Genomic DNA, 21,976 nt, shown 5'->3' with positions numbered 1-21,976 from the left:
TTCAGGACAACCAGGATGATAAATAAATGAGAAAAAATAAAAGCAGCCATGCTTAGCAAGGATATTGATGACAACAGACCAGAATCCATCCACTTGTGCCTACAAACCACCATGGGTTGTGGTCCAGTAGGGGCAGCTGAGAGAACATGTTTCTCTACAGACTGAAAAACAACAATGCCCATCATGCTGTGTCTAAAGTGGTAAAAACATGAATTGCCTAGCTGTAAACATGATTCAGTGTCCTCAATGCTTTTTGAGGTGCTGTATATATTTCAGTATCATCACGAAACCTTTGGCAGGTCAAAAAACTCCCATATATGCGTTTTATCTGAGTAATTAGCTGTTTGCCTGGAGTTCAACTTTAAGTCCAAAAATAAATGTAATTTATTCCATGGCAACATATTCTTTGTATGCTTTCTACACCGCTTATTTCTGTATTTTCCCTTTATTCTTTTATAGTGTATCTATTGCCAAAATGTTGTAATTTTAATGGTGGATAGAATAGGGAAGAGTTAGAACACCTGTTTGGATTTTTTTTGCTAGATGCTGGCCATAGGGCACACTGGGTATTTGCCTGGTAGGCTGGGGCGGATGGGCCGCATGTCCTAACAAGAGCTGGCTAATGCAGGGGTCTCCAACCCCTGGGCCATGGACTTATACCAGTCCATGGCCTGTTGATGACCGGGCTGCCCAGCAGGAGGTAAGTGGTGATTGCGGTCTGGACTAGGCTAAAAGAGACCACGGTTGCCTCTCACCTCCTGCTATGCGGCCATGCCTGTGTCTCCTTTCCTGGCTCTTCCGCCCCACCAATGATGTCATCCTATTAGCAGAACAGGGGTGGGAGGCGCTGGAGATCTGCACAGAGAGACTTTTCATAATAACAAGCGGGTAATCACTCACTTGTTAATGTGATCCAAATATGCAGCTCCTCCTGCCCTCTGCTTTGCTGATAGGATGACATCATTGGCGGGGCAGGAGATCCTGGAGAGGACGCAAAGGCTGAATCCTGCCCCTGCCCTGCCGAAGGTAGGACTGTGCAGGGGAGGCAGAGAGTAAAAGGGGGGCACTGTGATTAGAGAGAAAAGGAGGGGGCATGACTACAGGGGGTGCTGTGATGGGGGGCTGTGATTGCTAGGGGCATTGTAATGTAAAGGGGCACTGTGATATATAGGGGACTGCACTGTAGATGGGCACTGTATTCATTACACTGCAGTCCCCTATATATCACAGTGCCCCTTTACATTACAGTGTGGAGAACCGACTCCGCAAATATCCTGTCCCGTCACCAACCGCCCCCACAGACCCCCTCCCCTTCGGTCCATGAAAAAAAAAGTAGTTGTCATTATTTGTAATTTGTTTTTTTAAAAAATGTGGGCTACTCAGTCTAAAATGCCCAGGCCTATTTCTTTTGTCCCAGTCCCGGCCTGGCTGGGAGGGTACATAACTGGCACTGGAACCCCTCCAAGCTGTATCTGCTTCCACCTGATGGTGGTGGAAATGGTGCTGATGTAGCAGTGTGGTGACTTTCAGCTGTTTGCCATCCTACATTAAAGGTTCTCTTGGACTGTGACTGGAGAAAGAGATGAGGACTGTAGCACCACCCAAAGAACTGAAATCTGAAAACAAGTTTATGCCAATAAAAACTAATCTACATAATTAGCCAATGAAATAATCAGCTGCTGCTGAGTTTTGCCTGTGGAAATCCTGTTAATTTTCTTAACCCAAATCCAATAACTAAGACCTTCCATCCATTCTTCAGCTCTAATGAGAGGCATCTCTGAATCCTCGAAACACGTTGGACATTTGTAAGCTTCTATTAAACTTCAATTGAAATAAACTTGTTTTTCAGACTTCAGAGTTCCAATCCTTTTCTCTTTCTCTGGTATTTATTACTCTCTGTGTCCTTTCTTGGAAGATTCATCCTCTCCATAAATTGTACTATTAAAGGGATGAAAAATCAAAAGTTGTTACTGGAAGATAAATAAAGGGGAAATCTTCTACTGAGGACACCTGCTCCAAGGACAACTAAAACCCCTTTCATATGGGCGTTCCGTTTTTTTCATCAGTTCAGTCACATTTTTTCCAAGAAAAAACAGAAAAATTTACATCAGTTTTCATCAGTTTACATTCATTTTTCATCCGTTTTTCATCATTTTACATTCATTAGTTTACATCCGTTTTCATCCATTTATACCCGTTTTTGTCAGTTTGCATCCGTTTTCTTGTTCAAACATTTTTATTAACAAAAGAGAAAACTTTAACAACACAATCAAGGAGACATTGTATATATACAGTGGACATTGAAGAGGCTATAGGACATTGAAGAAAAATGAATGAGGAGCACATTACAGATGTCTATACAATGCAAGCAAAAGCAAGAACATAAGAGTCGGCAATAGATGACATTATCGTCCCAGCCAATCCAAGTAACGTCTCTTAAGTGCATTTAAGAAGTAGGGGGAAGTTTGGAGGGGGATCAGACGGGGGAGGAAGGGAGGGTATGGGAAAAAAAAACAATAACGATGACTTCCATAAGCAATCGGCTAGTTTACAGCAGACTCCATGAGTTGCCCACGAAGGACTATTGACAGTATTCTGGGCGCACAATATAGAAATCAAGGGAGAAGGAGTGATTCATCAAAGTTAGGCGGGAGGAAGCGCTCTACCCAGGGGTTCCATATGTGCAAAAATTTAGGGATCGTGTCAAGAATTGTGGCTTCCACCTTTGCATGTATCATGGCTTGTGTTATTCTGGATTTGACGGCAGCAACACTAAGGGTGGGGGATTTCCAGGATTTCGCTATAACCTGCTTAGCCGCTGTTGTAACTTGCATAAGGAGCTTGAATTGTGAGTTGGAGACGCCAGGGGGGCACTGATTGAGTAGGGCTGTTGTTGGATCAGGTCTTAAAGTGATAGCGCTAAGTGTAGATAGTATGGTGAAAATTTCATCCCAAAAGACCCAGGCCACTGGGCAAACCCACCACATATGGTAGTGCATCCCTAAGTCTGTACAGCCTCTAAAACAGTTGGGTGAGTAATTAGGGGTAAATTTTGAGATTCTCGCTGGGACCAAGTACCAGCGGGTTAAAACTTTAGAATTCGTTTCCAATGCTACAATGTTCTGTGAAGATGATTTTGTGTTAGCCCAAATGTGATCCCAGTCAGATGGGTCGAGTTTCCTGCCCAAATCCACTTCCCACTTATGGGTATACAGAGGGGGGGACGTGGTAATCGAAGTAGTGAAGAGTGAATATAAGCAAGAAATAAGCCCACGTCTATGGGGGTCTTTGTAGCACGCTCGTTCAAAGAGAGACATGGCATCTAGCCGATTTGTTGTGGTAGCGTAGGGAGCATAAAAGTGTTGTAGCTGTAAGTATCGGAATATCTCGGAGGCTGGGAGGCTATGTGTTTCCCGTAGCGAGGCAAAGGTTTTAAACTTATTCCTCTGCAAGAAATGATGCGTGCGGAGCAATTAGAAGAGGACCAGGCTTTTAATAAAAGGGGCGTCTGCCAGGCCGGGGGAAAAGCTGGGTTTCGTAAAAACGAGAGCAGAGGATTATGTAGCGATTGGAGGGGATATCGGGTTTTCAGTTTATCCCATAGGGATAAAAAGTGAGAGGTGATGGGGTTGGTTATAGAGCGGCGGTCTATAGGCCTCAACCAGAGTAAGTTAGCTGTAGATAAGGGGTCACATTCTATCGATTCAAGTGCAACCCATTGAGGGATTTCAAAGGTTGCATGGTACTTAGGTAAATGCGCTGCTTGATAGTATTTGCTGATGTCAGGTAGGCCTAGACCACCTTTGAGCTTAGGACGGTATAGGGTGGAGTGAGGTATACGAGGACGAGTATTACCCAATACATAGGAAAAAATGCGACGCTGTAGTGTACGGAGGTAGTGAGGGGGGACTGGGACTGGAAGGACTCTAAATAGATATAGAATTTTTGGGAGGATTGACATCTTGATAACTGCTATTCTGCCTAGCCAAGCGAGGGGTAAGGAAGACCATTTGGTCAAAAGGGCAGAAAGATGGTTTAGCATCGGAAGATAGTTAGCTGCGTAAAGGTCTGATAACTTAGGGGTCAGTATAATACCCAAGAATGGGATATGACAGCGCGACCAAGGGAATGGTAGAATCTGCTTTAGGTGCGTCAACTCTAAAGGGGGGAGAGAGATATTGAGTGCTGTTGATTTATTAGGGTTAGTTTGCATCCGTTTTCATCCATTTTTTGTCCATTTTCATCCATTTTTGTCTATTTACATCCGTTTTTCATCCGTTTACATCAGTTTTTGTCCATCTACATCCGTTTTTTGGCCGTTCTGTTTTTTTTAACAGAATAAAAATAGGGTTTTCTTCCGTTCAAAAAAAAAGATGTTAACGGATGTGGACATTAACGGATGTAAACAGATGATCATCCACTTACATCCGCCAGTCCATAGAAATACACAGGTGTCCGTTTTTCCTCTGTAAACGGACTGATGAAAAACGGACATATGGAACGCTCGTGTGAAAGGGGCCTAACATTAGATTTTCTCTCACTTTGAAGAGATGTCCTTACGCTTCATGTTGAGTACACAGAACATGAAGTAAAATCTCCCAAAAAGGACAAAAATAAAAAAAATAGGTTCTAACCATGCAAAACCATACAAATTTGCTTAGAGATATACTATAAATCATGATGAATAGATTATATGTATGTATATTTCTAATTTTTTTTTAAATTTTCTCTTATTAATAAAGCAATATTGTATTAGTTTCATTCATTATTAACATAATTGTAGTCGTTTTATTCTGTTCATCATGGCACCAATGGCTGGTATGTTTTAAATGATGATGATGATGATGATGAATCAGCTTGAACACAATGGATGAATGTGCTTACTGTTCTGGGAACCAGTAGACTGGTGTTGTCTTGAAACTGTCTATTTGCAATTATATGATAAATCAAATAGCCATTTTCATCTGTATATCTGTTATAATGCCTGAACAATGAGCGTTAAAGCTCTCAAAGCTTTTATTTTTAGTTATCCACCGAAAGCTTTCATTTTGACAATATTTTGCCTTCTCTATATGTAAGCCGGAATCATAAATGGACTTGCTGATCGCAGTGTAATAAACAGAAATAGATGCTATGCAGTTAATGTGTCTTGTTTTTTATTGCATTTCCATGGTGACATTGTGATTTCACAGGTAACACAATCTGTAGACCTTCACAAGTCCATAGAGACATTGAAAAGTTTACAAAAACATCCATGTCTGACCAAACAACCACGTTTACTAAGAACTATACTATTTAAAGGAGACCTATGGCCAAAATATGGACATTCAAGAATTTACACATTTTTAGCAAGCAGTAAATGAGCTTTAACACAACTGCCTAGTAACCTCTGTAGCTGCAGATACCTGGAGTAATTCATCCTCAAAGTCACAGTAAAAGCACTGAAAGTGTAAAGACAACATTTCATTATTTTCAATGGAGTATAGATTGGATAAGACTGCTGTTAAGTTTTTATTATTTAGAGAAGGAACAATGAAATTCAATGAAAAGTATGAAATGTTATTAACCACTTGAGTACCGGCCTGTTTTACCCCTTTATTACCGGGTCATTTTTCAGTTTTCAGGACTGTAATAGTTTCACTGACAATTATTCAGTCATGCAGCAATGGACCCAAATAAGTTTCGTATCATTTTTGAGCCTGAGCTTTTTTTTGGCGGTATTTAATGACTACTATTAGAGATGAGTGAATCGAACTTGGCGAAGTGGAATTCGTTTCGAATATTAGGAAATTTTTCCTAAAATGGCGGCGACATGTGTGACGACGGAGCGGGGATCTCTGGGAAGGCGCACAGACAAGGCGCGCTGACCCATAATGCATTCATTCATGACATGTGATCGCATTAGCCAATCAGCAGCCAGCCAGCCAGCACTGTGTAATGGTTGAGCTATAAATTGCGGCCATTTTAGAATTCTCCATTAGCCTCCAGTCATTCAAGAGAGGCAGACCTGTCTGTGTAACAGAATCGTTACTTAGGGACACAGAACCGTTACTTAGGGACACAGATCCGTTACTTAGGGACACAGAACCGTTACTTAGGGACACAGAACCGTTACTTAGGGACACAGAACCGTTACTTAGGGACACAGAACCGTTACTTAGGGACACAGATCCGTTACTTAGGGACACAGAACCGTTACTTAGGGACACAGAACCGTTACTTAGGGCCACAGAATCGTTACTTAGGGCCACAGAACCGTTACTTAGGGCCACAGAATCGTTACTTAGGGACACAGAACCGTTACTTAGGGACACAGAATCGTTACTTAGGGACACAGAACCGTTACTTAGGGACACAGAACCGTTACTTAGGGCCACAGAACCGTTACTTAGGGCCACAGAACCGTTACTTAGGGACACAGAACCGTTACTTAGGGCCACAGAACCGTTACTTAGGGCCACAGAACCGTTACTTAGGGACACAGAACCGTTACTTAGGGCCACAGAACCGTTACTTAGGGACACAGAACCGTTACTTAGGGACACACAATCGTTACTTAGGGACACAGAACCGTTACTTAGGGACACAGAACCGTTACTTAGGGACACAGATTTGTTACTCAGGGACAGACACAGAATTGTTACTCAGGGACAGACACAGAATTGTTACTCAGGGACAGACACAGAATTGTTACTGAGGGACACAGAATTGTTACTGAGGGACACAGAATTGTTACTCAGGGACAGACACAGAATTGTTACTCAGGAACAGACACAGAATTGTTACTCAGGGACAGACACAGAATTGTTACTGAGGGACACAGAATTGTTACTCAGGGACACAATTGTTACTCAGGGACACAGAATTGTTACTCAGGGGCAGATACATAATTGTTACTGAGGGACACAGAATTGTTACTGAGGGACACAGAATTGTTACTCAGGGACACAGAATTGTTACTCAGGGACAGACACAGAATTGTTACTGAGGGACACAGAATTGTTACTCAGGGACAGACACAGAATTGTTACTGAGGGACACAGAATTGTTACTCAGGGACACAGAATTGTTATTCAGGGACAGACACAGAATTGTTACTCAGGGACAGACACAGAATTGTTACTGAGGGACACAGAATTGTTACTGAGGGACACAGAATTGTTACTGAGGGACACAGAATTGTTACTCAGGGACACAGAATTGTTACTGAGGGACACAGAATTGTTACTGAGGGACACAGAATTGTTACTCAGGGACAGACACATAATTGTTACTGAGGGACAAAGAATTGTTACTGAGGGACACAGAATTGTTACTCAGGGACACAGAATTGTTACTCAGGGACAGACACAGAATTGTTACTGAGGGACACAGAATTGTTACTGAGGGACACAGAATTGTTACTCAGGGACACAGAATTGTTACTCAGGGACAGACACAGAATTGTTACTCAGGGACAGACACGGAATTGTTACTGAGGGACACAGAATTGTTACTGAGGGACACAGAATTGTTACTGAGGGACACAGAATTGTTACTCAGGGACAGACACATAATTGTTAATGAGGGACACATAATTGTTACTGAGGGACACAGAATTGTTACTGAGGGACACAGAATTGTTACTGAGGGACACAGAATTGTTACTGAGGGACACAGAATTGTTACTCAGGGACAGACACAGAATTGTTACTCAGGGACAGACACAGAATTCTTACTGAGGGACACAGAATTGTTACTGAGGGACACAGAATTGTTACTGAGGGACACAGAATTGTTACTCAGGGACACAGAATTGTTACTGAGGGACACAGAATTGTTACTCAGGGACAGACACATAATTGTTACTGAGGGACACAGAATTGTTACTGAGGGACACAGAATTGTTACTGAGGGACACAGAATTGTTACTCAGGGACACAGAATTGTTACTCAGGGACAGACACAGAATTGTTACTGAGGGACACAGAATTGTTACTCAGGGACACAGAATTGTTACTCAGGGACACAGAATTGTTACTCAGGGACAGACACAGAATTGTTACTGAGGGACACAGAATTGTTACTCAGGGACACAGCATTGTTACTGAGGGACACAGAATTGTTACTGAGGGACACAGAATTGTTACTCAGGGACACAGAATTGTTACTCAGGGACAGACACAGAATTGTTACTGAGGGACACAGAATTGTTACAGAGGGACACAGAATTGTTACTCAGGGACACAGAATTGTTACTCAGGGACACAGAATCGTTGAATTAAAGAGTATGTCAGACAACACGCAGAGGAGTGGCAGAGGAGGCAATGTTTTAGGAGTGAGCAGACGTGGCAGCAGAGGAAGGGGTTGAGGCAGCACTAGTCGCAGCCAGAGGCCAGTGCTCCCGGTGTCATCCAGCGGTCGTGTCTCCACCGACAACCCTGCTGTCATCGATTGGTTGGCTCGGTCGTCTTCCTCTTCCCAGGTAACCTCTGACACCTACAGCCAACGGTCGGTGTGTACGTCAGACACAACCGTTAGTTGGCATGGCCCGGGAGCAAGCCCACTGAAATCACGTGTCCTCTACCTGCCCCTGTCCTTTGCTGTTCCCTCACCAAGCGAAGTATCGCATGCTGTGGGCTCAGCCCCACTGTACAGTGAGGAAAAGCTAACAGAGGGCGGTCAGGAACGGGGGGAGACATCCGCCTCTTCAGCAGCCAGGCGAAGAAGTACTGGCGAGGAGAGTGGCCACTTCCTTAAACTGAATCTCTCCAAAACCGAGCTCCTTGTCTTCCCCCCAGCCCGAACCCCACCCCCCATTGACTTCTACATCACATCCAACAACGCCAATATCAAACCCGCTCTGCAGGCCAGAGTACTTGGTGTCATTCTGGACTCCAACCTATCCTTCCAGCCCCAAGTCCAATCTTTAACAAACTCATGCAGACTCCACCTCCGCAACTCCTCCTGTACCACTATCCCATCCCTTCTAGATTGTAAGCTGGAAAGAGCAGGGCCCTCGATCCCCTCATGTTTTGCATTGTATTGGTATTGTTCTGTCACATGTTCTGTCCCCCTTTGTAATGTACAGCGCTGAGCGAACTATTGGCGCTTTATAAATACTGTATAATAATAATAATAAAGCACCTTTCTGGCTCCTGTGGCTGAGCTAATTCCTCCCCAGGACCATTTGGGCACCCACCCTGATGGATGGATGGATGGATGGATGGAGCTGGATGACTAACCCATAACTGCCAGCATACCGCTGCACCCCCAGATGTGTGATGTGTATAACCCATGCACATTAATACTTTTGTTCTGGTGAGTGTAGACCAGTCCCAAGGGTGGTTTACCTTTCACGAGTTCATGCACTACTGTCCATCACGGAGAGACCACACGTGCCATTCATAGGCACTCTCTGAGTTGGTACTCTGACACGAAGGACATTCCATTATTCAGGAATGATTCTATGAACTTATTTTAGCACCATTTACAATTTTACATCATTGTTGCAATTCTTTGCACTTTTTGGTTTTTACATGCGTTCATTATTGATCACATGCATTTATAGCGCTGCACTTGTCTTTAACATAGAATAGTTACGTGTAAATTAGAAGTATATAAATTATTTGAGATATAAGTGTGAAAATGTTTAACATTTGAATACAGAATGTATGACATTCATTAGTAAATGCATTCGTTTCCTGATCATTTTGGAGAAACAGCAAAAAAAATAAATAAAAAAAAATAGAAAATTCTAATACAGGTGTACTATTTATTACATTCTAAAGATTCTCTTTTGCTATCAGAAAAACGCCAATATTAATAAAGCCCGCGCTTGTGCGCCATCTAGTGAACATATCCGGTATTGCACCTAAAAATGTGCCAGACGGGATACCACATTTACTAATAGCAAAGTAGACAGTAGACGCTCGTTAATGAGCTTGCTAGACGCTGCTCAGACGACTGATTGATTGAACTGAGTCTGCCTGAATGGTCAGTCTCTGCTAGTACAATCACATCTTAGTGAATCAAGGCCAGTCTGTCCAGACAGTATGGTCATCTGCTGACCTGGCACCATCCACAGGTAGCTTAACTCTTCAATAAGACACAGAAGTTGAATGCAACACAATTTTACAAATTAAGATGTATGACTAGGTTGATTTCCACTGGAGGCAGACCAATGGTGCTCCAAAGCTCACAGAGTTTTCCTGGCACTTTAGCCAGCATGAGTGTATAAAGTGAAGAGCAGGCAAATTGTTCTCCCGATAAAAGTACTTTATTAATAAAGGGTACAGTGTGCGAGTAACAGCATCTTTCGCTTTTTGGTAAAAAACCTTATTCACAACCATAAAAAAACTCTGAACAAACATATTTAAATACAAAGACAATCTCTGTAAAAACTCCTCCCACTGCACATGGCTCCATCAATGAAATTAATTAGTCCATTGTTCATCAGGTGTCCCGGATGTTACTTGCAGGTGAGAGGAAAACAGCAAAAGACATGAAAAAATGACAATATATGAAAAAAGTAAAAATAGAACAAAATACAAAATATAACTATACATTTTGGGTAGAAAGATCATGAGCAGGGTGCTTATGCATGATGTATAATAAAAGATAATAGTTACCATGCACCATAAATATGTATATATAAGGGAAGGGCTCAAACTTGAGAAATGAATAAATATGAATTAATAAGAAGAAATTATAATGAAAGGATAACCAAATTGTTATTTAAGAAAAACAGATACTGCAATTTTCCTTTCCTGACGATATCCAAGGCAGCACAGCTGGGTAAGGGCCCCCCCATGTTTTCAGGACTTAACTCATAAATTTGAGCCCACCTGCATCCTCAATGTTCTGTAACTAGTCCTACCAAGCTGGGTGGGAATCGTGCTGACATGGAGCTCACCAGGAAAGGAAAATTACGGTAAATATCTGTTATTTTCCATTTTCCTGACAGCTCCATGTCAGCACATCTGGGAACTAACTAGCCACACAGGGAAGGGATAATGCAACATACTTATTTATTTATTTCAGGTACTTATATAATGCTGTCAATTTACGCAGCACTTTACATATATATTGTACATTCACATCAGTCCCTAACCCTCAAGGGGCGTACAATCTAAGGTCTCCATTCTGACTAAAGACAGAAGCCAGGATGCCTCTGCAAAATGTAACTGTCATTAAGATGCTTCTATACAGTAATGAGCCATGAATGTGTATATATATTGATTGACCCCCACGTAGCTGCCTTGCAGGTAGTGTCTGGGAACACTCAGCCTGCTGCCGCTCACAAGGTTGAGACCTTTTGGGTGGACAGTGATGTGATCCCCCTGGCACAGCCAACCCTTGCAACTTGTAGGCCAAGGCGATAACGGTCTTCGTAGGGTGCTCTGCAAAGGTATGACCTCTAGGAGAAAAGGATCTTGGGCATACAGTGGAGGGAAGGGAGACCAGATGACATGGGAGCACACTGTGCACTGGAGCAGCTCTTCGAGAGTGGAAGCAAACTCTAGTGAAGTAAATAGCATGGAAGGCGCCTCTAAGTGCAGTATGCAGCAGTTTATTGAGTAGTAAAGGTTAAAAGCACTTACAAGATAGCAATCACATAAAAGCTCATCAGGTATAATGCCAGGGAGACACTCTGAGCCGACCAGCTGTGGTGAGTGTGGTGGAACGCACAGGCAAGATGGCCGCCGTGGAACACACATTCCGGACATGACATCATGGAGGCAGTAATGCGTTTCGGAGCATGTGCAGACACTCCTTGCTCAGACCTGACTGCTATCTTGTAAGTGCTTTTAATCTTTACTACTCAATAAACTTCTGCATACTGCACTTAGAGGCGCCTTCCTTGCCATTTACTTTAGTGGGCCAAGGAGATGAGCTTCACCAACCAAGAGGCAATAATCTTGTTGGAAGCTGTGAAATAATTACACGCTCCACCTGGAATGACAAACAAGTGCTCCGACTTCCTGATGCCAAATATCACCTTGATGTAACATTTTAAAACTGGGCCACATCTGATGGGCTAACTCCACAAGAGGGACATAGGAAGGACAACTTTCTCCAGTCATCTTTCGGGATGGCACACCTGAGAGATGACTAGTTTCACCTGATAGGAAACCCAATCAAACATTGACAGAGTTTAAATTCCCCGCCCTTTCCTCCCCTCCTTAGTTTTTGATTGTGTTTCCCTACAGTGAAACGTTTGTTATTTTTTCTGACCGAAGGCCTGGGGCCGGAGGGTCTCCCTTGGCAGGGTGAACAGCTGAGCCTGAGAGGGCTTACCCACTCCAGGGGTTTCCCAATGCAGGAAACTTTCTAGGCGCTGGGGAGGAGTGCCTGTCATTCCCGGGACGAGCATCCTTCTTCTCTCTCTTTAGGTGAGGTCTGTAGAGGAGAGGACCGGGCCACAAGCTCTCTCTCCCTCTGGCGGGTACAGGGTGTGACTGGCATTGCTGGAGCAGCGTCCAGTAGCTGAGCCCAGAGGACAGGGTGGCCATGGATCCCAGCGTGGGCAGAGGGGATCCGTCGCTGGTTGAGCTCACTGAGTCTCTGAAGAGGGCAGGACCGGAAGTAGGAGTGGGGATGCATTCCATACTCGCTCTTGGTTACTTTCGACGGGAGCAGGACTTCGGCCCTAAAGATGGCAGTGCCCATTGGCTTCTCTATCTCTCTCTCCTTCTTGCTGAGGCAGGTGAGGAGCCTCAGGAATTTACCCCTGGAAATGGATCCAGGGCCTGGCGAAGGCAACGCAGTCCCAAAAGAAGCCCTGCTGTGATGGAGGAAAAGGCAGTGGCTGCAGCCAGTGAGAAGGTCATGGGTGGTAAGTGTGACTCAGCTGGTGGGGGAGAGGAAGGGAGGAAGGAGCCTTACCCACTTCCCTACAGGTGTGCCTGGGGGAATGCCATTTAAATGGGCCTCTTATTTTTCTCTCCCTAGAGCCATATGGAACCGCCCAAGAGAGCACCCACAAAACACCTAAGGAGAAAGCCACCCTCCCGTGCTCCAAACGGTGTGTTTATTGCAATGATAAGGTTCCACAAGACCATGCCAGACCCTTCTGTTACAAGTGTATCCACAAGTTGTCAGGGAAAGAAACCTTGGCAGTTATGAAAGATTTTCTGTCGGTACAAACAGAGATTTTGGCCACCTTACAATCCTTCAAATCAGAGAGAGAGATGGGTAAGCAGTCCCCTGGGGAGGGAATTTGGGTAGGGGAACCGGGGGGGGGGGGGTGTTGGCCCCTCATCCTTGCAGGCAACAGAGGAGGAAGACTTGGAGGAGGCTGAGGTTTCAGACCAGAGCTCCTTGGACGTGGGGGATAAATTGGAGGGTGATAGCCAGGCCAGTGAGGAATCTTAGCCAGGTAGACACCTTTTTGCGACAGATGAGATGGAAGGGCTCCCTATTTACGCCTCAGAGGACATCCCTGACCCACCTACGCAGGCCTCAGCTCAGGACAGGATGTATAGAGGATTCGTGAAGCCAGAAACCAGGGTACTACCCATCACCAGACTCTCAAAGATATTATTTTGAGAGAATAGAAGGATCCTAAGAGGAGAGTCTTAAAACTAAAAACCTGGAAAAGATGCTACTCCTTTGAGGAGGAGGAGAAAGAGAAATTCTTCAAGACTCCCAGATTGGACGCGGTGCTATTGCAAGTGTCCAAAAAGTCAGACCTGTCCTTTGAGGATTTGGGTAACATCAAGGATCAGATGGACAGTAGGTCTGAGTCTCTGTTGCATAGAGCCTGGGAAGCTAAAGCAGCTACTATGGCCCCTGCCTTGGCATCCACCTGCATTGCTAGGAATACGGACGCTAGAATGCATAGAGTACTTAAACATGTCTCCCGGGGTTCCAAGGAAAAGGGGGAAGCCCAGATGGAAGAGGTGTTAGAGTCCCTCGAAATGCCCAGTAAGGCACTCACCTATTTAGCGGATGCTGCAGTAGAGATGGTCTAGACACCAGCTAAGACGGCAGCTTTGGTAAACTCAGCCTGGAGGGCAGTGTGGGTTAAGGCCTTCCTTCTATCCTCGTGGGAGAGGAAGATGGGTTTGCTGGATGAGAGGATGTCCGTCCCGCAGAATACCAAATTTGGTGGATCAAGCCCCAGAATCAAGGATGCAAGCCAGCTGGGGAGCTCATCTAGAGTACTGACAAGCTCAGGGCCCGTGGGAGCCACAGCTAAGGGGAACCTCCTCCAGTTACAAAAGGTTGTTGGCAGTAGGTTAGGCCTTGAAATCATTCAAGGACAGGAACGCGGGAAGTCCAAATTCTGTTGGACAATACGTCGACAGTAGCATACCTGAATCATCGGGGTACCAGATCCTGAAACTCCAGGACCTTGCTCAGGAGATTCTAGCTTGGGCAGAAAGCAGAGTCCTTTCAGTATCTGTGGTCCATTTAAAAGGCACGGACAACATGAAAGCAAACTTTCTCAGCTGACAGTTAATCCACCAGGGAGAGTGGGAACTCAATCCCAAGATCTTTTTTCAGTTAAGTCAGGTTTTTGGTAACCCAAAAATAAACCTTTTTGCCTGCAGGAAAAACAGGAAAGTGAGGCATTATTTTTCCATGGCCTGGGAACAAGGGTCTAAGGGTCTGTACGCATTAGCACAGGAATGGGGCTTCGGACTGGCATATGTATTCCCCCCCTTTGGCATTGATTTCCGAGTGCTACAGAAGTTGAGCCAGTCCAGTTGCAGACTGATCCTACTAGCCTTTTGGTGGCCAAGAAGAGCCTGATTCGCCACCTTGAAGAGGTGGTCCATGACACCCCACAGCGTCTTCAAGTCAGGAAGGATCTCCTCTTGCAGGGGCCAACACTGCACCCCAATCCGGAGCTTTTTCGCTTAATGGCTTGGCTCTTGAAAGAGAGATCATCAGGAGATGGGGGTGTTCTGAGAAGGTGATCCGACACTCTTCTTCTCAGTATGAGACAAGTGACTAGGAAGATATATGCCAAGGTATGGAGGTATTTTCTAGTTGGTATCAAAAAAGGGGGTCTCTCTTCCCATGGTCCCTGTGATTTTAGACTTCCTCCAGGCAGGGGTGGATAAAGATGTAGCGGTAAACACCCTAAAGGTGCAAGTCGCAGCCTTATTGGTTTATTTTATTGGATTATTTAGACCAGAGACTTGCGTTGGAGCCCCTAGTTAAGAGGTTTCTGGGGGCCAGGGAAAGAATAACTCCTATAAAGATTCATATTTCCGGCTTGGGACCTAACCTTGGTGTTAGAGGCGTTAACCAAGCCACCATTTGAGCCAGTGGCACAGATTTCAGTTAGGTTGTTATCGTTTAAGTTAGCCTTCCTGTTAGCCATCACTACGACAAGGAAGATAGGTGACCTTCAGAGCTTGTCGATCAAGGAACCCTTCCTGGTAGTATTAGAGGACAGGGTAGTGATTAGGCAGGATCCCCTTTATTTGCCCAAGGTGGCATCGCGTATTCGCAGGACACAAGAGATTGTCCTACCGTCATTTTGCCAAAACCCTAAGAATGAAAGGAAAATAGTTTTCATTTTTTAGATGTCAGAATGTGTTTGTTGACATATTTAGATAGAATAAGTGACTTCAGGAAGTCGAGTCACCTTTTGATTTTGTTTAGCAATCCAAGGAAGGGTCTGCAAGCTTCTAAACTGCCAATAGCCAGATGGATTAGACAAGCGATTTCCTTAGTTTATGAACAATCAAGGGTCTCAGTTCCTTTACACCTGAGAGCTCACTCCACTAGATCAATGGCGACCTCTTGGGCAGAGAGGGCCGTAGCAACGATCGAACAGGTCTGCCGAGCAGCCACATGGACAAGCCCGGGCACCTTCTTGAGACACTACAGATTAGAGCAGTTGTCACCTCAGGACCTGGTATTGGGCAGGAAGATATTACAGGCAGTAGTACTGCCCTAAGGTAGGCCTGAGTTCCTTGCTTATTGTCTCAGGTGTGCCGTCCTGGAAGATGACTGGAGAAAAGTACCAGTTCCAATCTTCCATTTTCCAGTAAAAACGCCTGTCACAATATAATTCCAATGCATTCAGGAATTTCCAAGATGGCGGCTCATAAACCTCTGGTTTAGAAGCTTGATGTCATCGGCCCACCCTACGCGTTACGTCACGTTACTTCCTCAGGAGTTCCACTCCAACTGCATTGGAATTATATTGTGACAGACATTTTTACTGTGGGGTCCCAGCAGGACACTTTTAAATGTGCATGCACTTTGTTTTTTTAAATAAATTATACAATATTTAAGTACTACACTATGGCAAGCGTTTCTGTTTTCATATGCGGAGGATTTGTGGGATAAAGAGGAGACGAGACCATCTGCAGCAGAGTGAGGAGGAGAGTGCAGCTAACGATACATTACACCTACCCAGGTTAAAAGAGAAAGACGCTATTTGACCTATGCAATTTGGGTCATACAAAAAGGTGAGAGTATATATGTATGTCTCTAGTGGAGGAGCACCTATAGGAATATATTTGGACACAAGGAATAAAGAGCACCTGTTCGGCACAGTCATATATGCACGGATAAAATCACATATGAAGGACTATAAGTTGTGGTCATTGCAATTTAAATACAAAGACAATCTCTGTAAAAACTCCTCCCACTGCACATGGCTCCATCAATGAAATTAATTAGTCCATTGTTCATCAGGTGTCCCGGATGTTACTTGCAGGTGAGAGGAAAACAGCAAAAGACATGAAAAAATGACAATATATGAAAAAAGTAAAAATAGAACAAAATACAAAATATAACTATACATTTTGGGTAGAAAGATCATGAGCAGGGTGCTTATGCATGATGTATAATAAAAGATAATAGTTACCATGCACCATAAATATGTATATATAAGGGAAGGGCTCAAACTTGAGAAATGAATAAATATGAATTAATAAGAAGAAATTATAATGAAAGGATAACCAAATTGTTATTTAAGAAAAACAGATACTGCAATTTTCCTTTCCTGACGATATCCAAGGCAGCACAGCTGGGTAAGGGCCCCCCCATGTTTTCAGGACTTAACTCATAAATTTGAGCCCACCTGCATCCTCAATGTTCTGTAACTAGTCCTACCAAGCTGGGTGGGAATCGTGCTGACATGGAGCTCACCAGGAAAGGAAAATTACGGTAAATATCTGTTATTTTCCATTTTCCTGACAGCTCCATGTCAGCACATCTGGGAACTAACTAGCCACACAGGGAAGGGATAATGCAACATACTTATTTATTTATTTCAGGTACTTATATAATGCTGTCAATTTACGCAGCACTTTACATATATATTGTACATTCACATCAGTCCCTAACCCTCAAGGGGCGTACAATCTAAGGTCTCCATTCTGACTAAAGACAGAAGCCAGGATGCCTCTGCAAAATGTAACTGTCATTAAGATGCTTCTATACAGTAATGAGCCATGAATGTGTATATATATTGATTGACCCCCACGTAGCTGCCTTGCAGGTAGTGTCTGGGAACACTCAGCCTGCTGCCGCTCACAAGGTTGAGACCTTTTGGGTGGACAGTGATGTGATCCCCCTGGCACAGCCAACCCTTGCAACTTGTAGGCCAAGGCGATAACGGTCTTCGTAGGGTGCTCTGCAAAGGTATGACCTCTAGGAGAAAAGGATCTTGGGCATACAGTGGAGGGAAGGGAGACCAGATGACATGGGAGCACACTGTGCACTGGAGCAGCTCTTCGAGAGTGGAAGCAAACTCTAGTGAAGTAAATAGCATGGAAGGCGCCTCTAAGTGCAGTATGCAGCAGTTTATTGAGTAGTAAAGGTTAAAAGCACTTACAAGATAGCAATCACATAAAAGCTCATCAGGTATAATGCCAGGGAGACACTCTGAGCCGACCAGCTGTGGTGAGTGTGGTGGAACGCACAGGCAAGATGGCCGCCGTGGAACACACATTCCGGACATGACATCATGGAGGCAGTAATGCGTTTCGGAGCATGTGCAGACACTCCTTGCTCAGACCTGACTGCTATCTTGTAAGTGCTTTTAATCTTTACTACTCAATAAACTTCTGCATACTGCACTTAGAGGCGCCTTCCTTGCCATTTACTTTAGTGGGCCAAGGAGATGAGCTTCACCAACCAAGAGGCAATAATCTTGTTGGAAGCTGTGAAATAATTACACGCTCCACCTGGAATGACAAACAAGTGCTCCGACTTCCTGATGCCAAATATCACCTTGATGTAACATTTTAAAACTGGGCCACATCTGATGGGCTAACTCCACAAGAGGGACATAGGAAGGACAACTTTCTCCAGTCATCTTTCGGGATGGCACACCTGAGAGATGACTAGTTTCACCTGATAGGAAACCCAATCAAACATTGACAGAGTTTAAATTCCCCGCCCTTTCCTCCCCTCCTTAGTTTTTGATTGTGTTTCCCTACAGTGAAACGTTTGTTATTTTTTCTGACCGAAGGCCTGGGGCCGGAGGGTCTCCCTTGGCAGGGTGAACAGCTGAGCCTGAGAGGGCTTACCCACTCCAGGGGTTTCCCAATGCAGGAAACTTTCTAGGCGCTGGGGAGGAGTGCCTGTCATTCCCGGGACGAGCATCCTTCTTCTCTCTCTTTAGGTGAGGTCTGTAGAGGAGAGGACCGGGCCACAAGCTCTCTCTCCCTCTGGCGGGTACAGGGTGTGACTGGCATTGCTGGAGCAGCGTCCAGTAGCTGAGCCCAGAGGACAGGGTGGCCATGGATCCCAGCGTGGGCAGAGGGGATCCGTTGCTGGTTGAGCTCACTGAGTCTCTGAAGAGGGCAGGACCGGAAGTAGGAGTGGGGATGCATTCCATACTCGCTCTTGGTTACTTTCGACGGGAGCAGGACTTCGGCCCTAAAGATGGCAGTGCCCATTGGCTTCTCTATCTCTCTCTCCTTCTTGCTGAGGCAGGTGAGGAGCCTCAGGAATTTACCCCTGGAAATGGATCCAGGGCCTGGCGAAGGCAACGCAGTCCCAAAAGAAGCCCTGCTGTGATGGAGGAAAAGGCAGTGGCTGCAGCCAGTGAGAAGGTCATGGGTGGTAAGTGTGACTCAGCTGGTGGGGGAGAGGAAGGGAGGAAGGAGCCTTACCCACTTCCCTACAGGTGTGCCTGGGGGAATGCCATTTAAATGGGCCTCTTATTTTTCTCTCCCTAGAGCCATATGGAACCGCCCAAGAGAGCACCCACAAAACACCTAAGGAGAAAGCCACCCTCCCGCGCTCCAAACGGTGTGTTTATTGCAATGATAAGGTTCCACAAGACCATGCCAGACCCTTCTGTTACAAGTGTATCCACAAGTTGTCAGGGAAAGAAACCTTGGCAGTTATGAAAGATTTTCTGTCGGTACAAACAGAGATTTTGGCCACCTTACAATCCTTCAAATCAGAGAGAGAGATGGGTAAGCAGTCCCCTGGGGAGGGAATTTGGGTAGGGGAACCGGGGGGGGGGGGGTGTTGGCCCCTCATCCTTGCAGGCAACAGAGGAGGAAGACTTGGAGGAGGCTGAGGTTTCAGACCAGAGCTCCTTGGACGTGGGGGATAAATTGGAGGGTGATAGCCAGGCCAGTGAGGAATCTTAGCCAGGTAGACACCTTTTTGCGACAGATGAGATGGAAGGGCTCCCTATTTACGCCTCAGAGGACATCCCTGACCCACCTACGCAGGCCTCAGCTCAGGACAGGATGTATAGAGGATTCGTGAAGCCAGAAACCAGGGTACTACCCATCACCAGACTCTCAAAGATATTATTTTGAGAGAATAGAAGGATCCTAAGAGGAGAGTCTTAAAACTAAAAACCTGGAAAAGATGCTACTCCTTTGAGGAGGAGGAGAAAGAGAAATTCTTCAAGACTCCCAGATTGGACGCGGTGCTATTGCAAGTGTCCAAAAAGTCAGACCTGTCCTTTGAGGATTTGGGTAACATCAAGGATCAGATGGACAGTAGGTCTGAGTCTCTGTTGCATAGAGCCTGGGAAGCTAAAGCAGCTACTATGGCCCCTGCCTTGGCATCCACCTGCATTGCTAGGAATACGGACGCTAGAATGCATAGAGTACTTAAACATGTCTCCCGGGGTTCCAAGGAAAAGGGGGAAGCCCAGATGGAAGAGGTGTTAGAGTCCCTCGAAATGCCCAGTAAGGCACTCACCTATTTAGCGGATGCTGCAGTAGAGATGGTCTAGACACCAGCTAAGACGGCAGCTTTGGTAAACTCAGCCTGGAGGGCAGTGTGGGTTAAGGCCTTCCTTCTATCCTCGTGGGAGAGGAAGATGGGTTTGCTGGATGAGAGGATGTCCGTCCCGCAGAATACCAAATTTGGTGGATCAAGCCCCAGAATCAAGGATGCAAGCCAGCTGGGGAGCTCATCTAGAGTACTGACAAGCTCAGGGCCCGTGGGAGCCACAGCTAAGGGGAACCTCCTCCAGTTACAAAAGGTTGTTGGCAGTAGGTTAGGCCTTGAAATCATTCAAGGACAGGAACGCGGGAAGTCCAAATTCTGTTGGACAATACGTCGACAGTAGCATACCTGAATCATCGGGGTACCAGATCCTGAAACTCCAGGACCTTGCTCAGGAGATTCTAGCTTGGGCAGAAAGCAGAGTCCTTTCAGTATCTGTGGTCCATTTAAAAGGCACGGACAACATGAAAGCAAACTTTCTCAGCTGACAGTTAATCCACCAGGGAGAGTGGGAACTCAATCCCAAGATCTTTTTTCAGTTAAGTCAGGTTTTTGGTAACCCAAAAATAAACCTTTTTGCCTGCAGGAAAAACAGGAAAGTGAGGCATTATTTTTCCATGGCCTGGGAACAAGGGTCTAAGGGTCTGTACGCATTAGCACAGGAATGGGGCTTCGGACTGGCATATGTATTCCCCCCCTTTGGCATTGATTTCCGAGTGCTACAGAAGTTGAGCCAGTCCAGTTGCAGACTGATCCTACTAGCCTTTTGGTGGCCAAGAAGAGCCTGATTCGCCACCTTGAAGAGGTGGTCCATGACACCCCACAGCGTCTTCAAGTCAGGAAGGATCTCCTCTTGCAGGGGCCAACACTGCACCCCAATCCGGAGCTTTTTCGCTTAATGGCTTGGCTCTTGAAAGAGAGATCATCAGGAGATGGGGGTGTTCTGAGAAGGTGATCCGACACTCTTCTTCTCAGTATGAGACAAGTGACTAGGAAGATATATGCCAAGGTATGGAGGTATTTTCTAGTTGGTATCAAAAAAGGGGGTCTCTCTTCCCATGGTCCCTGTGATTTTAGACTTCCTCCAGGCAGGGGTGGATAAAGATGTAGCGGTAAACACCCTAAAGGTGCAAGTCGCAGCCTTATTGGTTTATTTTATTGGATTATTTAGACCAGAGACTTGCGTTGGAGCCCCTAGTTAAGAGGTTTCTGGGGGCCAGGGAAAGAATAACTCCTATAAAGATTCATATTTCCGGCTTGGGACCTAACCTTGGTGTTAGAGGCGTTAACCAAGCCACCATTTGAGCCAGTGGCACAGATTTCAGTTAGGTTGTTATCGTTTAAGTTAGCCTTCCTGTTAGCCATCACTACGACAAGGAAGATAGGTGACCTTCAGAGCTTGTCGATCAAGGAACCCTTCCTGGTAGTATTAGAGGACAGGGTAGTGATTAGGCAGGATCCCCTTTATTTGCCCAAGGTGGCATCGCGTATTCGCAGGACACAAGAGATTGTCCTACCGTCATTTTGCCAAAACCCTAAGAATGAAAGGAAAATAGTTTTCATTTTTTAGATGTCAGAATGTGTTTGTTGACATATTTAGATAGAATAAGTGACTTCAGGAAGTCGAGTCACCTTTTGATTTTGTTTAGCAATCCAAGGAAGGGTCTGCAAGCTTCTAAACTGCCAATAGCCAGATGGATTAGACAAGCGATTTCCTTAGTTTATGAACAATCAAGGGTCTCAGTTCCTTTACACCTGAGAGCTCACTCCACTAGATCAATGGCGACCTCTTGGGCAGAGAGGGCCGTAGCAACGATCG

The 21,976-nt window shown here is 45.2% G+C and overlaps 1 pseudogene; it reads left to right on the top strand.

Moving 5' to 3' along the window:
• The first annotated feature begins 12,492 nt into the window (after positions 1 to 12,492).
• On the top strand, positions 12,493 to 20,500 carry LOC149427690 (uncharacterized; annotated as a pseudogene).
• Positions 20,501 to 21,976: the final 1,476 nt, after the last annotated feature.

This window comes from Staurois parvus, unplaced genomic scaffold, assembly GCF_062004578.1.
Source record: "Staurois parvus isolate SC_StPar_1 unplaced genomic scaffold, SC_StPar_1.0 ptg003577l, whole genome shotgun sequence".
NCBI classification, from domain to species: Eukaryota; Metazoa; Chordata; class Amphibia; order Anura; family Ranidae; genus Staurois; species Staurois parvus.
This window is presented reverse-complemented; position numbering and strand designations above follow the sequence as displayed.